At 45.5% G+C, this 27,802-nt stretch overlaps 1 long non-coding RNA gene and 1 pseudogene across 1 annotated transcript; one reads left to right on the top strand and one right to left on the bottom strand.

The window, feature by feature from the left end:
• Positions 1-5,383: 5,383 nt before the first annotated feature.
• LOC118014761 lies at positions 5,384-25,360 on the bottom strand. Its single transcript, XR_004680372.1, has 3 exons — positions 25,294-25,360; positions 6,521-6,590; positions 5,384-5,881 (listed from the first exon to the last, which is right to left on the bottom strand). It is a non-coding gene; the product is annotated as an uncharacterized LOC118014761 (long non-coding RNA).
• On the top strand, positions 13,139-13,531 carry LOC118014759 (annotated as a pseudogene).
• Positions 25,361-27,802: the final 2,442 nt, after the last annotated feature.

Here is a 27,802-nt window from a genome sequence, read left to right as displayed (position 1 = left end):
ACTACACCACTAGTTATTAAAGGATGTAACTCAGGAACAGCCAGACAGAGGAGATGTATGGGCTGAGGTATGTGAGAAGGGGCACAGAGCTCCCATGCTCCCTGAGCGGCCACTCTCCCAGCACCTCTGATGTTCAGGCATCCTGTCCTTTTGGGGTTTTGTGGAGGCTTCATTCCATAGGATGATTGATTAAGACATTGACCATTGGTGACTGATTCAACCTTCAGCCCCCCTCTCCTCCCAGAGGTGGGACTGAAAGTTCCAACCCTCTAATCAAGGTTGGTGCCCCTGGCAACCAGTCCCATCCTTACGTTACTAAGGGCTTTACAAAAGTCACCTCCTGAACATAAGTTGTGGTTGAAAGGGGCTTGTTATGAATAACAAAATGACAAAAGATGCCCATTTCACCCTGATGGCTCTGGAGCCACTTCAGGAACTAGGAAGAAGAGAGGCCTCCTTAGCTCATATCACTTGGGAAATTAAAAAGGTTTTAGGAGCTAGTTCCAGGACAGAGGACCAAATATTAGGTTTCTCGCCCAAATTACAATATCACAGATGCTCTGTGCCAGGCTTTGCTGTGTGAGGCTGCTATTTAGACACTGGCTTTATCTCTTGTTCCGGAGTGGAAGTGCGAGGTCCAAGGATAAGCACGCATCACGAGCCGTCTGAGTCAATAACATGTAATTTTAAAAAGTAAACCTGATCCACTTCTGGGTATAAACCCAAAAGAATTTAAAGCAGACCTCAAATAGGTATTTGTACGTCCGTGTTCCTCGTGGTATTATTCACAATAGCCAAAAGGTAGAAACAACCCAAATGTCTGTGCATGGATGAACGGGTATCTAAAAACTGGTCTATTCATACAACGGAATAGAAGCCTTAAAACGAGAGGAAATTCTGACACGTGCTACCACGGATACACCTTGAATCCATTATGCTAAATGAAATAAGCTAGTCACAAAAGAATAAGTACTGCATGATTCCACTTACCTGAGGCACCTAGAGTAGCTAAATTCCTAGATACAGAAGGTAACACAGAGGTTCCCAAGGGCGGGGGTGGGGGTGGGGGTGGGGGGTGGATGGGTGGGGACAGGGAGATCAGAGAACTATTGTTTAATGGGAACTGTTTTCAGTTCAGGAAAACAAGAAAGTTCTGGAGATGGCTGGTGGTGACAGATGCACAACAGTGGGAATGTATGTAATGTCAAGGAATTGTACACTCAAAAGTGGTTAAAATGGTGAACTTCGTTATATATATCTTACTTCCCCCCCCGCCCCCCCCCAAGAAAAAGTAAACCCGGTAAGGTGGGCAGCTTGGGCAGCACCCTTCTCCTATGGCCAGCCCAAGCCTGCTTTTCTCAGAGCACAGTGGGAGGTTTCTACCTGCACAGTTCAGTTGGATGTCAGGCCTTGGAGAATCAGGGATTATGATGGAGGAGTGGAGAATGAACAGGTACTTCCTGTTAGCCTGGAGACATGGATGACCCGCTAGAACCCCCATTCACAGAAAGCAGAAAAAAAAAGACAGGAGCTTAAATCGTTGCAGGAAAATTTACTCATTTTTTCCCTAGCACTGTAATTTTTTTCTTTAACAACTAGAACAATCAGTCATCATCAAAGACGCAGAGTTTCTATTGTTAGGAAGGAAAGAGTCGCCATTCTGTCTCAGAGCGTCCTGGTCCCCGTGTCAGACTGGATGCAGGGCCTTCTTGGAGTCCTGAGGCCCATCTATCAATCACCTTGTGGCTCCGCCCGCCCACCTCCGGAAAGATCGGTGAAGGACAACGATCCTCCCCTGTTCTTCTACCCACACCTCCCGTGTCACAGGAAGGACCAAACTTTGAACCCAACTAGTTATGTGGTGGGCAGGGAGGGCACTTATTTGAATAAGTTTTAAAGAAACACGGGCACCCTTTCTGGACTCCTTGCTGACCACCCCACCCCACCCCCGCCCCCAGCGAGGGCTTTGGCCACCCCAGAGTTGTTTCGTGAGCTTTAATAAACCTCTGATGCAGCATTGACTTGCAGAGCTGGCCTGGCCCAGCTATTTTTAGAAGGAGAACTTCTGACCCTGGTCTAGATAGGAAAGGGTGTCTGACAGCCCCCTGCTGACTAGGCGTGGAGAGAGCTAATGCTCCCGTCACCTTTTCACCCCCTGTTGCTCTGCCTGGGATGCTTCTTAGTGCCAGAAACCCAGGATGAGCTCGTCCTGTCAGAGCTTCTCCTGGATGTTGTGGGCACACTCCTGTGCCCACTGGGCTAGCTGAGGAGCTCTCTTTGGCTTGATCCCTCACTGTTCCCAATCTTCCAAGTTCCTGGAACCCGAAGTATGTGGAAATTAGGGATTTCCTGTATCTATTGGAAGTAACCATTATGGAAGGCATCCTGATTTTATTGGAAAGGAACGTATTATGAATGAAAACTAATATACCATGTATGGTCCCACACATGGTGAGGTTTAGAATTTTCTTCCTGGGTTTAAACCCCAGTAGTGTCACTTACTGTGTGGCCTTAGGCAAGTTATTTGACCTCTTTAGCCTCATTCTCTGTATCTGTAAAATGGGACTACTAGGTAGGTAGTCCCTCACAATACCTCACTGAGATATTAGGAGGATTAAATGAGATATTACATATAAAGTGCTTAGCAGAGGGTCTAGAATAGGATATGTTCGTTATTGTAATTGTCATTTTGACATTCAAGCAGAAGAATATATTCATACATAACTTTCATCCCTGACGTTTTCTAAGACATGTTCATGCTCATTCTAAATCTCTTTTCAGTAATCAATATGCAGCAAAAAGCAGAAAAACATATGAGAGCATGAGAGTGTAGAACACCGTGAAGTGCTTTGCCTTATCACAGCTCTCCAAACACCTGGCTGCCCAGCCGGCTCAAATGTGACTTTGACACCTGGAAGCCTTTGAGCATTTCCAGGCAGATTCCACGTCCCTGATTTTCAGGTACCACAGAAGGAGAAAGAATGTCAGAGATACACTTGATTTTTCACTGTCCAAATAAGCAGTAACTAAATGCAGTTGCGTGGCACTGAGTTGCATGTCTGAGGAGGCAGCTAGAGGCAGAGAACTTGGAGTTCTGAACCTTGCCCTCCAAAGAACACAGATCTAACCCAGGGCTCGCACCACCACACCGCTCTGGGAGACCAGGACGGAGTGCTCCATATTCCTTAACCTGTTTTACATGGCTCATCTTTAAAGACAAGACAGAATTTTGCTGGGGATCCAACCCCAGAATGAATCCAAGTCACGTCATTGTGAACAAGAGCCTTCTTTGCTCGTGCCTGGAGCAGGTTTAACAGAGTGCAGGGATGTTTGTCATGCTCTGGTTGTGTACAAAGGCCAAAGTTTGGGATCCTGGTGTGAGATGTTCACATAATATAGAGCAGTACAGAGAAGATCGTTTCCATTGATGGGACCAAATCATTTCAGCCATTGGCTTTTACTCTGAAGCCATGAATAACAGTGCTAGTTAAAGCTGTTGCTTGGTGACATGCCCACGGGTCCATGTGGCTACTACCAACTTTATAGGACTTCTTTTTCTTCTTCTTCCTCCTCTTCATCTGGTAAGATTAATGCACATTTAGCAATAGGTTAATCTCCTTATGTAAGCATCACCTCGAAAATCTTCCCAAACATTCACACCTCTCATCATTTTCCACAAATGAAGTATGTAGTTTGTAGGACCAAATGTAGTAGTTAAATAGAAGGGGACTTTGGACCTCATTTTGATGTTTCTGATGTTGGGAATTCCCTCTAAACATCAAACCAGACAGTCTGATTAATGTCCAACATTACACCTTACAGATTGTTAAGTATTACAAATCCTAATTGAATGTAATTTTGCCAGTATGGTTTCCTATAGCATCCTCAGTTCCCCTTTCCCTTTGTGGGAGTCAATTATTACTATATATCTAGGTGATGCTACTGAACCCTTGCCTCTTTAGAAGGCCCTTCCTATACTCTAAATATACGCTAAATTGCCCTCCTCCCATCAAGAGTAATGGTGAATTTGCCCTGAACCACAGCTATCTCATGCTTGTATCCAATGGCATTCATTTCACAAATTGGGAGTGTCGTGGGGATTTGTCACATTTGCTTGCTCTGAATTCATTTAAATTTTTTAAAAAGTGTTGGATTTTCCTTAGGAAACCACGTATTCCCCACTCTGAGTGCATGTGGTTGGAGTGGCTGAATCCACAACCTCACTTCCAATGCCCTCTCCCCTCTGCTCCATGGGCCACCATGCAGTGCAAGCCCCAAGTGGCGGTATAACCTACCCCCAGGTGCAGAGGTGGTGCAGGAATGAGCACTTGCTCCAGATGGCCCAATTAGACTTAGCGTAGGGAAGTTTACTGAAACACTTGTAAAAAGAATCTCTGTTTCGGGGCGGAGGGGGGGGCGGCTCCAGATCGACTGGAATGTGAGCCTGGAATAGCTGGTGGCTCTTTCACCTGAGTGGGAGGAGCCTGTTTAAATGAAATCAACACAGAGAAAGCAGAGCCAAGGGACATAGAGAGAGACCAAGTCCGAAGGACATCACTGGAGCCACTGCAGATTCCCCAAATTTTCCTCTGGACTTTGGTTATAGGTACTAATAATTGAACCTTTTTTTTTTCCACTTAAGTCAATTTGAGTTGTGTTCACTGAATCAGTGAATGGATGGGTGAATGAATGAATGAATCTGGCCACACACCAACAAACACCAAGAATACCTGCTACCATCCCAGTCGGTTTCTGTGCCATGGCCTTGTAGAACATTCTACCATTGAATCACAGTGAGTCATTCCCATGTGCGGCAGTCATTGTTAGTTAACAGGGCAACCAGGTTCTAGCCTGCAGGGATAACTCATAACTGATCTCTAGTGTGTGACCTCAACAGACCGCACATGACAAGACTTTTAGGATAGCTGGTCCCCACTCATTAAATGACAGTAGCCATTGCTGACACCTAAAAATGCCCTCCCCACTCTCCACTGTCCTCCCCCACATTTTCATACTCCTGTTACTCCTTTTTGCCAAATATTCATTTTCCCAAATTTTCTTATTTCTTTGTAAGAAATAAGAGGAGTAAAGTGCTAATAAAAAAATAAAGTTCTTTCTGGCCGTCACTTTCTTTCTACTTTGAATACAAGGGTGTGAGGATGTGATATTTGGTGAGGCAGTAGCCATATTTAGACCGTAAGTGTATTTGTTTTCTAGAGGTGCTATAGCAAATTACCACAAACTCAGTGACCTAAAACAACAGAAATTTATTTTCTCATCACTTTGGAGGTCAGAAATCTGAAGTCAAGATGTCAGCAGGGTTGGTTTCTTCCAGAACCTCTGAGTGAGAATCCATTCTGTGCCTCTGTCTTAGCCTCGGCCAGCAATCTCTGAAGCTCCTCATGGACACATCGCTCTGATCTCTTCCTCTCTCTTCACAGTGCCTCCTCCTGTTCTCTTCTAAGGACACTTGTCATTGGATTTAGGGTCCATCCTAATTCAGGATGATCAAATCTTGAGATTAATTATATCTGCAAAGACTCTTGACTCTTGATCCAAATGGGGTCACACTCACAGGTTCTGGGTGGACATCTCTTTTGTGAGGCTGCCATTTCACGCACCACAATGAGGTAACAAGTCCAGGATGGAAAGTCAACATGTGAGAATACCAGAGAAGAATGTTAGAAAGATCCAGGGTTCTCAGTGAGGTTATCCACTCATGGATGGTTCTTGAGCCACTCGTTCAAGCCTAGAGTTTGTCACCTCCAAGGCTTGTGTCAATTAATCAAGAAGTCTTAGAGCAGTCCTTCCTCAGGTCTCTGACTCGAGATTTCACTGTAGTTCATTTGTGGCTTTCATCTAACAGTCAATTTAGTGGAACCTGGCAGATTGTCAGCAATAAGACAGGGAAATTCAATTTAATTTAAATTACTCCTTTCGGTGGATTAGGAATGATGTGAGAAACAGGAAAAATAAGGGCCCTGTATCATTCAGTGTTGATTTATTTTGACTGGGAATGTTTAATTTCAATTATTCATGGTAAAATTTTGTAGGCAAGCAGCTAATGTGTTCTAGGAAGCTATGTTAAGGGAACACCTGAAGCCAAACTACAGCTTATAAGCTCACAGTCCTCTGCGCAAAACCCTTCCCTGGGGTAAGATCTGGAAGAAGGGAGGGAAGAATTAAGTCCTTCTTGCAATCAGGCAGCTGGCATTTTTTTGTTTTGATTCTTTTAAAATCACCCAAGTAGCATGTATATTCTCTTTGTCTTTTTAATTTTTAAATTTAATTTCTTTATATATGCCTTAACGTATGCAAAATTTTCTCCAGATGCATAAATGCACTTGCATGTGGTTCCTCTTTGTTTTCCTTTTGCTTTTATTATTGGCTCCCCCCCGCTTCCCTCTCTGGTCTTCTGGTCCCCCCTTCACTACATGGTCCCTACCCCCACCTACTCACCCCTGTAACCCCTGATTATGACTATGTGTCTGTCCCTCTCATTCCCCATCTACACACATACCGTGTGAAGCTGTAGCCAGGTCTGCTCACAGAAAGCTCCTCCATGGCCATGAATTGTAAAGTCCTGGATCCTGCAAATGCAGACACACATAACAGGAAGCCACATGAGGACCTGAGACTCAGGCACCACGAAGGGGAGTCACTCAGTGTGGACGAGCCAGCAAGGGTCAGCTCTCAGGCCCTGGATGGTGGGCCTGGCCAGCAAGGTTTGCAGAGCACCAGTGATATGTGCTGAGTGATGTGTGATGTAACCAGATGCTGGCAGGGCCTTTTCGGGGGATGGGGCAGTGGAAGGCAAAAGCCCAGGAAGCCTCTATTTAGGGTGGCCTCCTCCTCTGGCCATCCCTCGAACCGCCCTCTCTCAGATCTATTCTGTGTGCTGTTCTCATATACTTTTTAGACTCCATGGAGCTTGTGAGTAGGACGGAGCCAGACTCAAGGGCTTCCTCTGTGCCATCTTTGAAGCCAGTTCAGGTCTTCTCAGATTCTGGTATAAGGCCTCAATACAGAGGAGTGTCTTTAAAATGAGTTTGTAGATCAAAACTTGGATTCAAATATTTTTTGCATTCTTCTGTATCTTCCCTTTTTCTTGCTCAAGGAATTCCCTTCAGTGTAACTGGCATGGTGCTCATGCATTCTTCAGGAGTTGTGTGATATTCCATTCCCTTTCCAGGTAATGAGCAGCCGTGGCGCTTCTGGTTTTTTTCTTTCTCTTCCTTTTTTTTCTCTCTTTTTTCTTACTGTTGTGAAAATTTCTGCCAGAAACATTCTTGAACATATGTCCTGAGGCATGGGTGCTTTTATTGCTATGGAATGGACTCACAAGAATAAGATTATTGCAACATGGATGAACCTTGAACATATGATACTATGTGAGAGAAGCAGATTATAAATAATCCCACTTATTTTTTAAAAGATTTTATTGATTTATTTGAGAGAGAGAGAACAAGAGAGAGCACAAGCAGGGTGACGGGCAAAGGGAGAAGCAGACTCCCCCTGAGCAGGGAGCCCAATACAGGACTCGATCCCAGGACCCTGAGATCATGACCTGAGCCAAAGGCAGACGCTTCACCAACTGAGCCACCCAGGTCCCAAACAATCCCATTTGTATGAAATATTCAGGGTAGGCAAATCCAAAGAGACAGAAATAGGTTGTTGGTGGTTGCCTAGGGGTGGGTGGAAGGAGAGGAGAATTGGGAGTGATTGCTAATGGATGCAGGGCAGGGTTGGGTTCTTCTGGAGTGATGAAAATGTTCTAAAATTGGTTGTGGTAACAGTTGCACAACTCTGCATATACAAAAACCCATAGGATTGTATACCTTATAGGGGTGAAATGTATGGCACGTGAATTTTAGCAAGAGAGCTGTTAATTAAAAAAATAAAAATAAAAAGGAGATCACTGGATCAAAATGTATTATGTATTTTTATTTTAATAGATGCCACCAGACTAGTCCCCAAAGAAGCTGTAGCTCTTCCCATTTCCAGAAGCACTGAATGAGAACGCCCTCTCCCCACAGCCCACCATCCATAGGCCTTACACTTTTTTCCAGTTTCGCCAATCTGGTATAGATAAAGTGATTTCTCATTTTTACTTTAATTTTTTTTTCCTGGGTGGATGTTCCAATAATACTTAGACAAAGTAATAAATACAAGTTTCCTTTCACCTCCTATGTCACCCCTGAAGTAACCATTCTCAACAGTTGGGTTTCCAGGCCCCTTTGAATACATTTATAAACTAACACACATACACATTTATCATTTTATGATTAATAAATAGAATCACGCTATAATGAATGCTCTATGACTTGTTTTTTTCATATAACTGTATGTTTTTGAGATCTTTCCAAGTTAGTACATACAGTTCTAGCTCATTCTTTTTAATGGCTATATGATATACCATGGTATGGATTGACCCTAATTTATTTAATATTGGTGGATATTAAATTGTATCCAGTGTTTTGCTTTTCCCCAAACCATGTCTCAGTGAACAACCTCTCAGTGAACAACAACCTCAGTGAACAGTGTGGATATATTTTCTTTACTGAGGTGCAATTCACATGACATTAAATTAACCATTTTAAAGTGAACAATCCAGTGGCATTTAGTACACCCACAATGTTGTGCAATCATATCCTCTATGTAGGTCAAAAACATTTTTATCACCCCAAAAGAAAATCTCTTACCTTAAGCAGTCACTCCCCGCTCTCCCCTTTCCCGAGCCCCTGGCAACCACCAATCTGTATTCTGTCTCTATGAATTTACTTATTCTGAATATTTCATATAAATAGAATCATACACTATATGACCTTCTGTGCCTGGCTTTTTTCACTTAGCGCTATATTTTTGAGATTTATCACCATTGTAGCACATATTAGTACTTCATTCCATTTTATGGTTCAATAATATTTCATTGTATGAATAGACCACAATTTGCTTATCCACTTATTCATTAATGGGTTGTTCCTACATCTTTGAGCTCATTGAACTAATGCTCATTAATTATGTATCTGGAACTGTTCTATTGCTTTAAATGTAGAAACTCATTTAATCCTACAGCAGTCCTATAAGGTAGGTCCCTTATTCTACCTTATATCCCCAGTCCCAGACATCACTGAACCACTAAATTCACCAACTCTCAATTTGCTTACCTCCTGACTTCCTATGCTATATAATATAGCTCTCATTGCTCAAACCACTTTGAATGAATTATTCTGTTACTTGGAGCCAGAAGCACCCTAATTTGTCTAGAGTCACTACCTGCCTCCCATCCAGCCCCACCTAGACTCCAGGTTCCATGAGAGCAAAGACTGTGTCATTTGAGTTCATCAGCTCTTGGTCCAGTGCCTGGCACATCAGAGTTGCTTCACCAATATTTGTTGAATGGTGAATGAATAAAGTGCTTTGAAATTGAAGCTAAGGAGACAACAACAGGTTTTGGTTTGAGTACTGAGAGTCATCCTTATTATCATCGGAGATGGAATCTAAAAGACAAGTGGGAGTCCATTGGATGAGGAAGGCCCTCCTGCAGAAGGAAAAGTCTAAGCAAGCCCTGGAGCTGTGAGCCTGTGTAGCATGGGTCTAGCACCAGGGAGAGGGCTTCTGTAAGTTGAAGAAACGGGAAAGGCAGGAGATGAGGTCGGAAATGTTGGCTCAGACACCAGAGTCTAAGGAATGCCATGCTAAAGAATTTGGATGTTCTCCTCAATGGCTGGGAATCATTGAAGAGTTCTGGGCCTGAAGACGTGTGTCTAGACCAGCAGTATAGAAAAATCCATCTGGAAGCTGGTCAGAGGATGGAGTGGAGGCTGGCAAGCCTGAAGGCAGGAAGACCAATTAGGAGATACATTTATCAGGTCCTTTTTTGTTGCATTTAGCAAAAATCCAGTTCAAATGGCTAAAAGTGGACTGTATTAACTCACTGACCACAGGAAGGGCAGATGTATTATTGGGCTTCAGGAACACCTAGAACCTGGGTCTGGATCACTGCCAGGCCTCCCCTTGGCTGTCCTGGTCTCAGTCAGAACTACAGGTTTCATCTGCTCCCTGGAGACAAGTTCCAAATGGGAAAGGCTTGAAGCTTTCCTCTAGCCGAAGGTGAGGTCGTTGCCCTGGGCAGGAAGAGAAGTTTCCACACGGAAGTGCCAGTTTCCACATGGCTGCTACCCCCAAATGGCAGCCTCCCAAAGAAATAATAGTTGGAGGGACACCTGGGTGGCTCAGTCATTAAGCGTCTGCCTTCAGCTCAGGTCGTGGTCCCAGGGTCCTGGGATCGAGCCCCACATCGGGCTCCTTGCTTGGCAGAGAGCCTGCTTCTCCCTCTCCCACTCCCCCTGCTTGTGTTCCCTCTCTCGCTGTGTCTCTCTCTGTCAAATAAATAAAATCTTAAAAAAAAAAAAAAGAAATACTAGTTGGAACTTTCCACATGGCCTTGACTTTGGGTGGAAAGAAGGCTGGGGGAACAGAGATGATAGTGTCCCTCCTGGTTGACAGGAGGGTGACGTGGTTGTCCTCAGCTCACCCTGTTGTGGCTACTGGCTGAAGGTGTCTGGCAGGCTGGCCGGGGCTGAGGGGTGGGAAGGGGCCCTCTGCCAAGAGAACTCACGGGGCCCGGGGTCTTTGCCCACTTCTGCTAGCAGAAGCAGCTCGTTGTGAGCTCAGCAGTTCCAGCCCAGGCCCAGCAAGCCAAGGGAGGGGCCGGACCTACGGCACTCCACCAGCCCCAGAGGGAGGGAGAAAGCCAGAGGCCTTCTCCAGACCTGGGCCAAGAGAGGCTCTCTACTGGGAGAGGAAAGGCCCCGACAGTTTAGGGGAAAGTGAGGTGAAGTTGGCAGGGCTGGGAGCTGGCATTGGGGGGGGGAGGGGAGTTAAAGCATGGACCTGAGCTGCCAACAAAAGCTTACCCTACCTGGAAGATCCAAGGAGGCTCTTAGTGGGTCAGACCTTTGGGTTATTTTTAACTCTGGATCGGGTTACAGAAAGCATTTAGCCCACAGTCTGCACAGCTCTGGAAGGCAGACCACTGTGCTGGCGGGAGCCAGCAGGAGAGAGCCCCGCAGCTGATTCTTAGGTCACGCTGACGGGCCGCCAGAAGTGCAAAACCACAGCGACCTGAACCTCAGGGACCTGAACCTCAGGGACGACCTACGCCCAGCTCGCTCCACGGGGCCTCTTCCCCTCAGGAAGTTTTGCACTTTAGTAAGAAAGTGGTCAGAGAGCTAGATTCGCAGCAGGAAGAAGGATCGGACACCACCCATCCTGCATGTAGGGCAGGGAGTGTGCCCAGGGACAGAGCTCACGGCTATCCCTCAGGGACAAGTCATCTGGGCGCATCAAGGCAGGTGGGGTCAAGGGCCAAACAAGAGTTTATAAGCAAAGGGCTACAAATGCAGAGAAGTATGGGTGTCAGGGATGGGGGTGGGGTGGGAGCCGGGACTCAAGGCTAGGACACAGGAGGAGGCAGCATCCCCCCCGTCCCCCGACCCCGCCGGACCTTGGAGGATGGGGGGGATTTGCCAGGCACATGGGGAATTGGGGGGCGGGGAGAAAGCCACAGAAGAAACAGCCTGAGCCAGAAACAGGAGGGTTCTGGGCCCACTGGCGAATGGTGAGATGTTCTTCCACCCATAGTTTATGACTCTGGGAGTCCAGGAGAAAATCCTGGAAGGGTAAATTGTAACTGCCTGTCAAGGAGTTCCAACTTTCAGCCATAGGTGGCCGGAGTCAAGGAAGAATTTGAACAGGGAGTAATGTGGTCTGAGTCACACTTTACAAATGCTTCTTGGATGGCTGTGGGTAAGGCCAGGCTGGCAGGGAAGAGCCTGGAGGTGGAGAGGCTCAGTGGGAGGCTCGTATAGCAGCTCAGGGAGTGGGAAGAAAGAAACAGGAAATGGACAGGAGCCCTTATCTGGGGGTTACAGTAATGTGGGGACACAAGGCACCAAGGCACAGGGAAGGGAGTTGAAGATGATACCAGATTTGGGGCCTAAGGGACCAGGAGTGCGGGTGGCTCCTCAAGAGGACAGGGAAGGCAGAGGGAAGTTGGCAGGGAGAGCCCGCAGGTTGATCTGGGTGTGGGATGCAGTCAGGCCAGAGCCTTGGGGGTCACTGTGTGGAGAACATAACTCCTGCCAGATGGGGTGAGGTGCCCAGGGAGAGAAGAGAGGAAAAGAAGACAGGGAGGCTGGCAGAGACTGCTCACTGTTGCCAGGATCCACTGTCCCTAGTTTCAGCTGGGCACCTGGCCACCCAGCTCGATATGCTGATTCCCAGTTTCCCCCACAGCTTGCTGTGGCCTCGTGACCAGGTTCTGGCCAGCAGGAAGTGAGTGGGAGTGGTGACATGTGCAGCTCCTAGGTCATTCCTTTTAAAAAGGAAACAGTTTCCTTTCTGCCATTCTCTTTCCCCATGTCAGCAGGCTGGGACACTGGGAGGCAACTCTGAACATGGAAACATGGATACCCGGGGGCGCCTGGGTGGCTCTATCGGTGAAGCATCTGCCTTCGGCTCAGGTCATGATCCCAGGGTCCTGGGATCGAGTCCCGCATCGGGGTCCCTGCTCCGCGGGGAGTCTGCTTCTCCCCCTGCCCTGGCTCATGCTTTCTTTCTCTGTCTCTCCCTCTCTCAAATAAATAAATAAAATCTTGGAAAGAAGGGAGGGAGGGAGGAAGGAAGGAAGGAAGGAAGGAAGGAAGGAAGGAAGGAAGGAAGGAAGGGAACATGGATACCCCTCCTAGGAATGGTAGAAGAGCAAGACAGAAAGAACCCCGGCTCCTGGATGTTCTGCCAATCCTGGACGGCCTCGGCGGCTCCAGGCTAACAAGTGAGGGGGAAACCCACTTCTCTCATGTTGGGGCTGCTGTTGGGGCTTAGTCTGGAGGGAGAGTGGCTTTTTGTTACAGCAGCTAAGCCTGTATCCTAAGTACCACTAAGTTTTTATTCTGTAGAGAATTAAACTCTGAGAGATACCGACGCTGGTGAGGTACTAGTGGGGAAAGTGGGACAAAAAAGACAAGAGGAAAACCAAAGAAGTAAACTGTTATGGGATCCAAAGGAAGGAGATGAAGAAGCAGAGGGCAAATAGGGTGAAACGCACCTGGAAAGGCCACAAAAACAAGGATGATCAAGAGACTGATGTGGCCTCAGAGTCGCCGCCGCCATGGCCAGCCAGTTGCAGGGCATCCAGCAGCTGCTGCAGGCCGAGAAGCGGGCCGCCGAGAAGGTGTCGGAGGCCCTCAAGCGAAAGAACCGGAGGCTGAAGCAGGCCAAAGAAGAAGCTCAGGCTGAAATTGAACAATACCGCCTGCAAAGAGAGAAGGAGTTCAAGGCCAAGGAAGCTGCGGCTCTGGGATCCCATGGCAGCTGCAGCACCGAAGTGGAGAAGAAGACCTAGGAGAAGATGACCATCCTCCAGGCCTACTTCCAGCAGAACCGGGATGAAGTTCTGGATAACCTGCTGGCCTTTGTCTGTGACATCCGGCCAAAAATCCATGAAAACTATCGCATAAATGGATAGGGGAGGAAGGAGCAGCTCTGCGTGCAGATTGGCATGTTAGATGCCTTCATGGAATACGAAGCTTCAGCAAATCTTGAGTAGTTACATCCTTGTGAAAAGGCATTACGTTATTTCTGTATATTATGTAGTAGGTCCCTTCACTTCTTAGAGAATAGCAAATTAGCTTCTTTGTACAAACGTACAAACGTAGAGCTTATCCAAAGATTTTCTCCTTTTACCTCATATTTCTTAGAAATTTAATGTGTATACGTTGTCTGTTTTCCTATGCCTTTTAGCTCAAGCCACATATGTATCAGTACTTTTTCTTTCTTAGATGTAGTGAAAAAAAAAAATTCTGTTTCAGAAAGACAGGGATTAAATATTTTTTTTCCCTAAAGCTTTCTTGAAGGTCAGGGGCTTTCTCTATGAAAAAGTGGTAAATAGTTACTGTAACTTGTGTGAAGCAGGAGCCGGCCTTAAGTCGTCCTTTCGGCTAAGGGTGGAACAGCGAATACCAGTATATATTGTTCGGGCTGCTCTTAGTTTCTCTTAATCAAAATTATTAGATGATAGAATTCAAGAACTTGGGCGCCTGGGTGGCTCAGTTGGTTAAGCGACTGCCTTCGGCTCAGGTCATGATCCTGGAGTCCCGGGATTGAGTCCCACATCGGGCTCCCTGCTCGGCGGGGGGTCTGCTTCTCCCTCTGACCCTCCCCCCTCTCATGTGCTCTCTCTCTCATTCTCTGTCAAATAAATAAATAAAATCTTTAAAAAAAAAAAAAAAAGAATTCAAGAACTTGTATACATGTTCTTACTTGGTGTACTGATAATCACTTGAAAGTAAAGACTTTGTCATGCAAAAAAAAAAAAAAGAGAGACTGATGTGGCGAGTGGTTCACCAGATTGGTAGGGGCTTCCGTTAGACATGGGAGTTGACACCAGGATGGAGAGAAGAAGAATATTTTGCCCATTTCTGGGCAGACTTTTTGTAAACGTGCCATCCATTTGGACATTTTTAGTTAAATGTTTAATTAAAAATGGACATTGTTGATTAAAAAAAAATCAGGGCCATGCATGCTTGTGCTCATGAAATTATCCAAGTGTGTATACTGGTGCTTATCTGTATGAATCATGATTTCTGTGGTATCATACGCTGCCAAAACAAAATTTTTAAATATTCAAGTGTTCATCAAAGAATGCTCATTTTTCTCATCAGTTGACTTTATAATGGTAAAAAGTTAGACAGGCTGAATTATAAAGTTGATGAACTGAGCTGTACTAGCTAGGGCTTTTTTTATTGCAAGTGAAAGATAACTCAAACCAAACTTTTTTAAAACAGAAAGATAATTCACTAGCTCACCAAACTGAAAAGGTCAGGAGTAGGTCTGGTTTCAGGCACGGTTTGATCAGGAGCTCCCATTTTGTTACTGAGATTCAGGTTCTTTCTTTCTTTCCCTCAGTCTTGTGATGGCTTCATTCCTAAAGAAGCTTCCTCCCTGTGGTCACCAGATGGCTGTACCCCACTTCAAGTGCAGGGACGAACAAAAGTCTCTTAAGGAGAGGCCCCAGCAATTCCATCTAGGCTCTTATTTGGGCATAGGTACAACGCTGAACCAATCATACCAGTCAGAGGAAAATAAAGTAGCTGTGCATCTTGGGCAAGTGACTTAACTTCTCTATTTCTTAGTTTTCTTCTTTGTAAAATGGGAAAAATAGTACTTATCTGATAGGGTTATTGTGAGACTTAAATAAGTTAACATTTTAAAAGTACTTAGAAGAGTGCCTAGCTCAGCATAAGCACCATATAAGTGTTTGTTGAACAGATCTGTTGACCAGGCCCGGAGTCACAAGTCCCCATCACAACCCCCTTAGACCATAGTGACCGTGTGGGAAGAATGGCACAAAGTGGAAATGGATCCCAGGGAACGCAAGTGACTCATGTTCTCTAGAGGGCTGGAATGGCAGGAGTAGAAGAACTCATGACTGGATGAGGTGGAAGGATAGATTCAGGAAGGTAGGAGATTCTAATCAGGGAGGGGAGTTTCAGGGTTGGAGGCTTTAACAAACAATGCTACAATTCTGTGATGAAGGGGATCCACGAATGGTTGAGTTTTGGGGTTACTGATGTAGAAGTGAAAGGTAAAGACAAGTATAAGGCCAAGTTATCTGAAGATTTAGCTGTGAAAATCCTTGGAGACCTTTATCAACTCAATTGGGCTGAATTCTGTTCTAAAAATTATATTTTTAAAGAATGTTGGTGTTTAACATTCTAGGTTCTATACCTAAATATTTTAGGCTGGGTTTTAAATAGCCCAAAGCCAAAAGCATCTTTGTTTCTTTTGTGGGGTTTTTTGTTGTTGTTGTTGTTTGTTTTTTGTTTTTTGTTTTTGTAGGAGATCTGCCCTTATTCCTTTTTCTAGTCTATCTTTTTTCCTTTGAATCAATTTCACAGGATTTTAGGCCCAAAGAGATGTACGAGGTCACCACCAGCCCAGCTCTTTCGGGCCTTGAGGGTAAAGGGATTTAACCTGAAATCAAAGGGTGGCGGGAGGGCTTATTGAGGGATAGAGGGCCCCCATCCCTAAATGCCCTGCCCCTCCTCTCCCTCTCCCTCTCCCTCTCCTGGGCTTTGTCAGACAGGAGGAACCACAGTAGTGAAGCCAAGCATGGGTTTTGTTGCTAGTGCAATTAGATCAAACAACACAGGACACTTGGGATGGAAACAGGCCTTCTTTTCCTTCCCTCTCAGGGTTGAGCTGCCCAGACTTTGGCCAGCATGAGTGCCCCAGCCCAGGCCTGCCGGTGGGTGCATGGCTCTAGGCTGTATCCAAGGCCAGGCTGGAACCAGGAACGTGGAGGCCTGGGGAGCAGTCAGCGCAGCCCTTCCTCCCCAAGGGGAGGTGGAGGGAAGGGAGAAGGGTCTGAGTTTGCTGGCTCAAGTATCCCACTTGAAGAGAGTCCTCTGAGAACCTAGATATTCTGCCGAAGCATGGAATCCTTCTTGCATTTTCGTTTAGAAATCCAATTTGGGGGACTCCACCCTCCTTCCTACACTGATTCCTACTGTTTTCTCTTTTCTCTCTTCATGTTAAATCATGCTTAATGGGGCAGTGTGAGGGGTGGGACGTTAGAAGGACATCACACAGACCTGGACTGACTCCCAGCCACCCCCTAGCCATGTGACTTTTAGGAGAGACAGTAGACCTCTCTGGACATCAGCTCTCCTTTCTGTAAAATGGAGATCACAATGGCAGTTACTTCGTGGGGCTGTACAGGGGGTGGAGGTGGGGGGTTACATGGAATAATGTTTATAAAGTGCCCTGCCCATTCCTGGAACATAGTAACATATCAGTAAATGTGGGTGATTGTCTTACTTCCTAGAAATCGGTGAGAGATTTGCATAGAAGGCTCGACTGGTTAGGGCCTCACACCCTGTCCTCACTGGCGGGCTCGCCCCTGAAACAGGAGTCTTTGTTTTGAAGAGTCTCAGCGGTGCAGTCTCCTGGGGGCTCAAAATTGCTTTGTAGCCTCGAAATCACTTCCACAGCAATCTTGTTTGCCCATCATTAATCCTGTTTTTAAGCAGTTTCCTCTGGCGATTAAAAAAGAAAAAACGGATACAAGTCAAGTGGGAAAGTGTGCACCACCCTGAAAGCTGTGTTGAGATGCAGGGTTGCCTTTTTAGAAGTATTTTTATTGTTCGTTTCATAATAAGCAAGGATTTGATAGTGGGATCGTATTAATATAATAAAATACATTTCTATGTTTGTGAAATGAAAGTATAATCCCCATAAGCTAGTGTCTATGTAATTTTCACAACACAAATGCACTTAGAACCTAAAAATAGAAACATTTAGAAGTCTATTTTTATTGCTTGCTTTCATTTTTAGTCTGTCAAACCTGAATTTTATTTTAGCCTTTACCTTGTTTAAAATATATTTTTTAAAGATTTTATTTATTTGACAGAAAGAGAGAGAGAAAGCACAAACGGGGGTGGGGGGGGTGGGGGCGTGGGGGGCGGGGCAGAGGGAGAGGGAGAAGCAGGCTTCCCACCAAGCAGGGAGCCCGACTCCGGGCTCGATCCCAGGACCCTGGGATCATGACCAGTCGTTTAACGACTGAGCCACCCAGGCGCCCCCAAAATAGTTTTTTACGAAGCTGCAGATATTTAAATTTTATATTGTGAGGCTTCGGATGGAAGCCAAAGAAAGAATAATCTTGTGTGAGCAGATTATTAGGGAGACAGCTGTATTTTACTTGGGTATTTTTCTATGGCTACAGACTTAAATCGAGGAGCTGGGCTCCATGTTCTAAGAACCAGGTAGTCTTCCTAGTTACTTTATCTTTGAACTCAAACTACTTAACTTTTATACCAATGGGAAAAAATAGTTCAAGAAGCAACTCCTAAAAAAAAAAAGAAAAAAAAAAGCAACTCCTGTCCTTTAGCATTGCGTAACAGCAATTAACATGCAATTTACAGCTGTAGGTAAAAAGAGAAATCAATCCCTCCCTCAAATATGAAGAGCCAGGTCCCTTATGTTATAGGCGAAATTCAACCCCATTTCACTCTATTGTATTTCTTGCTGCTTATAAAATGATCTCACCTTTTTCTGACACGGAATCAGTGCTTTTCAGGCAACTTGAAAAACAGCATTACCTTTTGGGCTGATCCTAAGTTTTGAAATAATTCACCTTTTAGAAATCTTTCCTTCAAAGTCGACGACATATGATGTGACTCAGAAAGCAATAATTAGAAATACAGGTAGAGATTTCATACAGAGATGTTGCTTCATCACAGTGAGATGATGTAACAAACAGTTTTCATTTATTACAGGGAAAAATTACCAGCCATCCGGATGGTAGGGAAAGGTCATCTATTCCTACAGACTAAAGTGTAGCTATTACAAATACTAGATTGTGTAGCATCTTTCCTTTTTATTTTCATTATTGGCTCCTTTTTATTTATACATTAACTCAGTACAAAGTGTGCTGACGGAAAAGCTTCACAGCACAAACACTACATGGGAAGGCCTGATTTTTAAGGACTTTACTCCTAATCCAACGGTACTCAAAAAAAGGAAAAATGTAAAATTCAACATGCAACTTGATCTCAGTCACATGTATTCAGCTGTGGCAAAAGACCATAATAATGCAGGCTGCCTCTGGCTGGTGGAATTCAGATCATTTTTTCCTTTCCTCTCTTTCTTTTACTTTTCAGCATATTCCAGAATCTCTGTAATAAGCATGTAAACTTTTAGAATCAAAGCTAATAAAAGGTAAAAATTTGAAAAGAAAAATATCTAGTAGAAATGAAAAAGACAGAAGATACAAAGGCCAAAGCATTTTTTGGGTTGCACAACCAATGCATGTGTTTTGGGCTGTTTCATCCGAATGAACCTCATCCCAGGGATGGTTTCCGATGTCATTAACAAGCTTTGTTCCACCAGTAAATGTGCTCACGTGTCAGCCTGGCTGCTGACATGTGGCTGGGCTCTGGGCAAGCCATTTCATCTTCAGGGCCTTACTTCACCCTTCTGAAGGATGAGGTCCACCCAGTGTCAAAGTCCCAAGATTCAATTTCATATAATCTAATGTGTATTTTTCTAAAACCACCTACTGAAAAATATTCCACTTTGGCTCAGAAGGGTGAATTCTATTGGACACATTTGCTTTCTGCCAGGCCCTGGGATGAATTGGACATAGTCACGCAAGGAACAATCCCAGCTTTAAAGGCTTTTACCATCTGATGAGAGGGCCGGGTAGGAACAGTCGGTGGGGATATGTTAAAAGTAGGTGCGGAGAGCTGAGAGCACAGAGATGAGCATTTAGACCGGTCCTGGGCTTGGAGACGTTCTGCCCGAAGAGATGACATTCAAGCTGAGTTGCAGAGAAAAAATAAGGTAGCCTGACCCGGGAAGGTGCAAATGGCCTTTCTCTTTGCAGTGCGCTCGGCAGTGCTTGGGGAGTGAGAGTGATCAGTTTTAAAATTCAAGGAATTCAAGGCCAAAAGACTTTCTAGTGGTTACTCAATAAAGCCAGTGAGTGAGTAGTGAGCACCAAGTAGATGGTGTCATCCACTGTGATGCCCCTCAACATCTGGGAGGACAGGAGCCACTCTCTCTTTCTCTTAATTAACATACAATGTTATATTAGTTTCAGGTGGACAATAGAATAATTCAACAATTCTGTACATTACTCAGTGCTCACCATGATAAGTGCGCTCTTAACCCTCTTTATCCGTTTCACCCATCCCCCCACCCACCTCCCCTCTGGCAACCACAGGTCTGTTCTCCGTATTTAAGAGTCTGGTTTTTTTGTTTCTTTTTTCTTTGTTCATTTGTTTTGCTTCTTAAATTCCACATATAAGTGAAATCATATGGTATTTGTCTTTCTCAGTCTGACTTATTTCACTTAGCATAATGCCCTCCAGCCATCCATGTTGTTACAAATGGCAAGGTCTGTTTTTTTATGGTTGAGTAATATTCCATCGTCTACGTATACCACTTATTCTTTATCCACTCATCTACCGATGGACACTTGGGTTGCTTCAATATCTTGGCTATTATAAATAATGTTGCTATAAACATAGGGGTGCATGTATCTTTTCGAATTAGTGTTTTCGTATTCTTGTGTAGATACCCAGTAGTAGAATTACTGGATCATATGGTAATTCTATTTTTAATTTAAGTTAATTTACTGTCTTCCAGAGTGGCTGCACCAATTTGCATTCCCACCAACAGTGTACGAGGCTTCCTCTTTCTCCACATCCTTGCCAATATTTGTTGTTTCTTACCTTTTTGATTCTAGCCATTCTAACAGGTGTGAGGTAATATCTCATTGTGGTTTTGATTTGCATTTCCCTGATGGTTAGTGATGCTGAGCATCTTCTCATGTGACTGTTGGCCATCTGGTTGTCTTTGGAGAAATGTCTACTCAGTTCCTTGCCCATTTGTAAATTGGATTATTTGGTTTTTTGGTGTTGAGTTGTATGAGTTCTTTATATATTTTGGATCTTAACCCCTTCTTGGATATATCATTCACAAATATTTTCTCCCATTCAGTAGCGGCCTTGTTGTTCTGTTGATGATTTCCTTTGCTGTGCAAAAGCTTTTTATTTTAGTGTAGTCCCAATCATTTCTTTTTGCTTTTGTTTCCCTTGCCTGAGGAGACATATCTAGAAGAATGTTTCTATGGTTGCTGTCAAAGAAATTACAGCAAGAGGGGCGCCTGGGTGGCTCAGTCAGTTAAGTGGCTGCCTTCAGCTCCAGTCGTGATCGAGGGTCCTGGGATCGAGCCCCACTTCAGGCTCCCTGCTCAGTGGGGAGCCTGCTCCTCCCTCTGCCCCTCCATTCCCGCTCCCCCAGCTTGTGCTTGCTCTCTCCCCTCCCTGCTGTGTCAAATAAATAAATAAATAAAATCTTTAAAAAGAAAAAAAGAAAATTACTGCAAGAGACACTATTATTAACAGGAAAAAAAAATCTGACTTTGAGGGTAGTCCTTAACTTTTCCCATGGAAGCATTTTAAAATTCCTACTGAGAGAGCACCTCCCTTTGGAGTCTTGGATTCTCTGATGTCCTCCCCATTACCTTTCTCCCTGCCCTTGCTACTACTATCACCACGGTCTGTAAGACAGCCTAGCCTTCCTCTTGCTAAACTAGACCTCTTGGAACGCAACTTGCACGAACTGGGCCACAAAGAGGGGCTGTGAGCCTGCCGTGTATCTTCGGACACATGCCTAAGGCCCTTGCCCTTTTCTCCATTGATAAGATATAGAGAGAACAGTAATAAAAGCTGGATACTATAACCAGGCCGAGACACTCACCACTGGGCCTGTGTCCTGCTCAGAGAGACTAGTGGCCAATTAGTTATGCAGAGCCCGCAGCAGGCCCTGGCGGGGAGGCCAGGTTTACCTTGGAGCGCTCCGTGCATTTCCCTCCACTCTCACTGCCCTAGCCCACTCCAAATGGAAACAAGGATTGTGCACAGCCTCTGACCTGAGTGTGAGTCCTGCAAGCTTGCAGGAGAGCTGCTCGGCTCCCAGAGAACCGTTCGGACTAGGGCTTTATGAAAGGAGGGCAACAGCGGGGGCAGAGCCAGGGATGGAGAGGCTGATGCTTTTGCAGTTGGGGTGGCTGAGAGGGCCCTGTCGCGTCCAAGACAAGTGGAAAGAAGGAAATGGTCTCAGAGATGAACTGCCCTCGACTGCGGTCCCCTCAGGGATCCCTGCTGAGGGGACAGCTGTACTACTCGGGCTCATGCTAGCAGCTGGCACGATTTCCAGTGCGCATGCCAGAGCTTGATTCCTTGCTCCCACGACGGCTCCTCACTGGGATTCCTGAGCAGGGACAGCTTTGCTGGGACAGACACTGCGTCTGCAGGCTACAGGGAGCTTCGGCTGCCGGGTCTAGGAGGCCTTCGGAGGGGAGGAATGAACAGGATGGGACTGAACAGCCATCCTCCGGTCCCTCTGTAAAGGGGGCTGTGCCTCCCCTTCCCAAACCTAGTTCTCATGGGTGGAGTGCCGGCATCCCAGCTCTGTCACTTGCTGGCTGTGCCTCTGGGGGCCATTTACTCTCTGAACCTTGGCCCCTCACTTGACAAACGAGGATGCTAACACCTCACACCGTTGTTGTGAGGATGAAGCGATGTTTAGAACATTGACATCAATACATGGTCTTCCTCTAAGCAGGGCCCCTTGCCTGGCTCTTGAATGGCTCTTGATGCTCAAAGGAATCCAGAGAAATGGTGTTAGGGTCACTGCCACCTAGAAGAAAGGAAAGGGGAATTTCCTGCCTCTTTCCTCACCCCCAAATAAATCCAAGATTCCTCTTATTATCTTGGAGTGGATGCCTTTCTGAGGATGATTCAAAAGCCAGAAACTGTGAAAGAAAGCAGTGGTCAATCTAACTATAGAAAGATTAAAAATATATATATATATATCCGCCAGGGGAAAAAATAAACGTACTGAAAGAGAGATGACAAATTGTGAACATTTGCTACCCTATCCAGAAGAGCTAGTTTCCTTAATAAATAAATAATTCCCATAAATCATTAAGAAGAAAGCTAACAACCAAAATGGTCAAAGGCTACAAACAGTTCCCAGAGAAGAAATACAAACGGCCTTTAAAAGTTGAAAAGATGCCCAACCTCCCTCCTAATAATATAAATGTAAATTAAGACTACAATTAGATACCAACTTAAAACCTTTCAGACTGGCAAAGATCAAAATGTTTGGTAACATCGTTAGTGAAGGTGTAAGGAAACAGACCTTTATATATATTGCTGATAGGAGTGGAAACTGATCCACTTTTTTATGATCCACTAATTTGGTAATTCTGTCAACATTTAAATTTCATATACACTTTGATTTAGCAATGCTACTTTATGGATTTATCTTGTAGATACATAGATATAAATTACTTGAAGATTGGCAGCAACCTAAATATCCATAAATAGAAAAGTTTTTAATTAGAATATGATAATGGCATGTAAGTGAGTGCAGGGTTAACCCTATATGTGATAAGATGCAGACTTTTCCAAAGTGGAAAAGGATTAGAAAAGTGTAGGGTGTATTTGCAGTGTGCTCTCATTCAGGTTTTGAGAAAGTAGTATCATCCTCATTTTACAGATGAAGAAAGTAAGGCTCAGAGGGAATTAGGCAGCTAGCCCCGAGTCATCACATAGTCTGTGGTTGAACAACAGAAGCTGCCCAGGTGCAGGGCTATCTGGTCTCGCTGGTAATAAAATCCAGGTTCTTCACACCATCCTTTAGGGCCTTCCCTAACCTCGTAAGCAGGGAACTTTCCTATCCAGTTTCCTACTTCTTTCCTTCATACACTTCCACAAACAAGACTGACCTTTTCTGCATTTCTCCACACACGTCCTTCTTTTTACTTTCCCACACATCTCTGCGTCTTTGTTCATGCTGCTTAGAGTTCTGGGTCAAATAGATCAAATGCTTCCTCCTCCAGGAAGCCTTCATTGATTGTCCCAGACAAAATTAATCTTTGCCTCTTCTAAAACCTTGAGCACTTTATCCCATTCAGAAATCTTTGGAGGGTGGGTTCTAGAGGGAATAGGAGAACGGAAGGGAGAAAATAAATGAGTAGTTATTGCGAGCCTACTTTGCGCCAGGAATGATGCCAACGCTTCCACACGAGTCTTCTCATCTAGTATGTTAAGTATTTATGATTGGGCCATAAAATCACTGAGGGTAAGATCCATGTCTGATTGATCTGGGCATCTCTCCAAGGGCCTAGCACGGCTCCATTCCTTCAATGCAAACAATGCTTGCAATTCTATGACATGTCAGGGACCGTGTTGGGTGCTGGGGAAACCAAAATGAATAGGATGAGCAGGGCGGAGTGTCAGCCTTCCAGCTGCCGGATTAGTGGGGGAGGCACTAAATCATATTTGAACATTGTTAATAAGGGGCGGGGGTAGAAGAGGTTTGTTGGCTGGATGGATGCGGGCATCTGATTGCATCTGTCTCATGCCTGCCTTCACTTCAAAACTCGCACAGTTCATCATGAATCCAATCCTGTGACTGCTCATTTCACGCTCAGTGCTGGAGTTACAAAGGTCTCCCTCTCACATTGTCTAGAACTACATTGTCTGATGCTGTCGCCAATAGCCACAGGTGGGTATTTAAATTTAAGTGACTTACAACCTCAAAGAGGTGAGAAAAGCTGAGAGTCAGGAGGCGGCATCCAACATACCCCAGAGTCACGGATAACTAGCTGCTTCCCTGCGAAAGCAAGCACCCCCACTGCGTGGAGTCTCTCTAATCCTTCCTACGACCACTTCAACAGGCAGCAGATACAGACTCTTACATGCAGGGCTTGCCAGCAACCCAGCCGGGCCACACCGCGAACGCGGGCCGTGGGACCACGGAGGACTCTCCGCTCTCATGGCCCGCCCACCGGGGGTGCAGCCAGGCGAGGCGCATCCCGAGGCCACGGTGCTCCCCTTCCTTCCGCGCACAGGACAGAACCGCAAGGCAGGAGTGGCTTCCACGCTGGCTCCCCGGGCAGGTGCCGGCCCTCCTGCCATCCCCAGGCTGGGGCCTCCTGGCGAGGCTGCCCGGAGTCCGGAGGAGCTCCTACAGCTGCCAGCAACAGGGCCTGTTTTCCTGCCCGGGAGTGGGTGGTGGGGCAGAAGAGCCTGGCACCCCCGTGGGAGTAATTTTCCTCCCTCCCTCTCCTGCACAGCCTGGAGACCTTCTCAGGCTCCCCTCCCCACGGACGCCTGCTCTGCGCGGCTGTTGGCCCAGCCCCTCGGCAGTTTCAACCTGGCCAGAGCCAGCCACTAGAGGGTAGTGAAAACCCTCTTTTCCACCCTGAATAAAGTCGGGGAGAAGGACAGCTCCCAGGGTGCTCGATGCTCCCCAGCCCCGCAGAAGCGAAAATAAAACAGAAAACATTTCAGAGCGAAATTCATGCAAACTCTATTTTCATGTTTTACATGAATTTCCAGTAGATGGGAATCCGAAGAAATCCCCCGGGAAGTCAAATAAGAAACCGCCCAAAGCAAGAGGTTTCGCGTCCACTTATTATTGTGGAATCTGTATTAATAAATTCCTCTAATAACATGCTCTGCACAGCGCTGACAAGCTAACAGCATTGCAGTAGAATACTGCTTGTTCTCCAGGAGCGATTTTCCAAGGGAAGGACCAATATGTAGGTTTCCCTCCCTCCCTCCCTTGGCATTCTGCAGTCTCTTTTTATTATATTTGTCACATGGCTTAAGAACTAAATTTAGAAATGAGACGAAAATTCAATACCTGCCTCCGCTTCGTTCTTGACAATTAGCTGTGTTCTGTCTTTCCTACTGTCCACAAGGAAAGCAAGAGTCACTTTGCAGTCAGGCCCCTTTCGTTTCCACACACCGACGCCCCCTAGTGGTGACACCGAAGTCTGGCCACAGACATCCCCTTTCGCTTTTGACCCAGCAAGCTGGGGGTTAATTAACAAGAGAACTGAAAAACTTCCCAAACTGCTTTTCTGTCTGCCTTTCGGATCATAATCTGTATTGCCATGTACTATTTTTTATCTCCAATGTGCTTGCCTATCTTTAGAGAGAAGTATATTCCATTCCTCCTTATGAGGCTGTTGCATTTTTTTCTCGACAGGCAAAAACAGCACAGAAAAATTCTTGTGTAAATCCTAAGAGCTAGATTGCACCGTGGCATTTTCAAAACAGCCCTGAAAGGTTACGTATTACTCTCCCTATATTGTGGGTGAAGAAATAGGAAGTGTCCCTAGAAGTGTCTCAGCCAAGGCCACACAGCTGTTCCCCCATGAAGCCAGGATTTGAAACCTGACTGCTTTGTTCTCCCCTCTGATGAACTACTGGAGGACAGGAAATGTGTTGGGTCAGAGTCTCTGAAACCTGCTGGCCCCTGGCCTCACAATTGGCACATCCTAGGCTCTCAGAGCCTGTGGAGTAAGAAGAGGGTATGGTATATACAGAATGAGAGTGGGGTCAAAAGAATCAACAGGCCCAAAATGGAGTCCCTTGTGCTAGACCCACATCACCAAACTGGGACTTAATACCTCACCTAATTGCAGTTTCCAATCTTCCCAGGAATGTAATCTTAACTGGTCAGTCTGGAATTGCCTGGTTAGCACAGGTAAGAGAATTCATCTATTAAGGAAGGCCTTTTTGTCCCCCAGAGAGAGGTGATCTTGCCCAAAATAATCTTTTTTTTAATGACTTTCTCGTCTTGCTTTTAAAAACCTTTCCCTACCTGTAGCCCTTTGGAGCTTCTTTCAATTTGCTAGATGGGATGCTGGCCTGATTCATGAATCATTCAGTAAAGCCAATTATTATCTTTAAAATTTACTCAGTTGAATTTTTATTATTTAACAGGAGAGAGATCTAGAAATTACCCGACCCCTGGGATCCAAGGGATAGATTGTGCTTTAGTGAGCTTGCTGGGGGCTGGGGGGTAGAACACAAGGTTTGTTGGCCTCTCATTCCTGCCCTTTCCTTGCTGATTCCATTTTGCAATCCTCAGCTCAAGCCCAGGCCACAGAGAATGGAGGCCATGAGCTGATGGGACTGGGTGGGGGCAGGAAGGCAGAGAGAAATCCAGGGACATGCCTAGACTTGCCTGGGCCGATGCCAGCCCTGCTCTACCTGGAGCCAGGTGGGTTTCTTACCTTAAACTACCTAAGGTAGTTTACTGAAAACCTACTTTGTGCCTTTGATACTTGGCAGAGTTATTTTATTTAGTGCTCTCAAAACACAGCAAGGCTGTATCCTTGTACGGTAAGAAAAAGAAGCCTCAGAGAAACTAGTTACTTGTCCAGGGAACAAAAAGACTTTTTTTTTACCTTCCTTTGTATACATATTTCCCAATTTAAATGTGTGTGTGTGTGTGTGTGTGTTTAAAATGAATGTAGGGCAATGAAGTGGAGAAAACGTGGAACTTTTACTGGGAACTGTGGTTGAAGGGGGCAGGGGGTAGAGAAAGGGTTTGCTTTGCTTTGCTTTGTTAGAGAAGAGCAGTGTATTGGTGTGTGGCTGGGGAGGCTCTAACAGAGAGAGGAACTGATCTTACTGGAGAAGGAGAGCAGGTTTGGGGCAGCAGCCTTGGGAGTTGGAGAGCGGCAACAGAGCTGAGGCGCCTGGAAGGGTCTCATGGTGGTAGGGACCACTTCATCTGTCTTGCTCCCAGCTTATGGAACCGGCTAGCCTCATGAGGGTGCAGACAGGAAACCACTTATTCTTTCTCCATCTCTAGGGGTATTTTACCCACTCGGGGTGCCCCCTCCCACTTTCTGCTTACCATCTTCCAAGTCAGTGCAGGCCATGGGCCAGCAGCCCAGGTGTCACCTGTCCAATCAGAATCTACAAGTTAACAAGAGGCCCAGGTGACGTGATAAGCAGTCAAGTTTAAGGAGCTTTTTCCTCTGCCCATCTTTGGTTCTTTGGCTGGGGGCCTGGAAATTAGACTGACAAAAGACAGAATAATAACAGAAAACAAATAGAAGTTTAGTAACGTACATTTGCATGGGGAGCACTCAGCCATGAGTAACTCAAAGGGGTGGTTAGAACTTAGGCTTATACAGCATGACAAAAGAACAAGAAAGTTTTAGAGAAGTGAGACAAAGGAAAAGAACCTTGAGCTCCCAGCGATGGCAAATTGTGGGAAAGCAAATATATGGGGAAATAAAGGCACTTTTAGCAAGGTTTGTTATGTAGACTCCTTTGGTGCTTATAAGAGTCTAGAGTTATCTCCAGTGATTAACTTCTGTCCTTCCTGGTAGAGAGGGCAGGGGGAAAAC

The sequence above is a fragment of the Mirounga leonina genome, unplaced genomic scaffold, assembly GCF_011800145.1.
Source record: "Mirounga leonina isolate KUSES-001 unplaced genomic scaffold, KU_Mleo_1.0 Mir_165, whole genome shotgun sequence".
Taxonomy (NCBI): domain Eukaryota; kingdom Metazoa; phylum Chordata; class Mammalia; order Carnivora; family Phocidae; genus Mirounga; species Mirounga leonina.
Note: the sequence above shows the minus strand (reverse complement) of the source record. Positions and strands in the feature narration are given on the sequence as shown.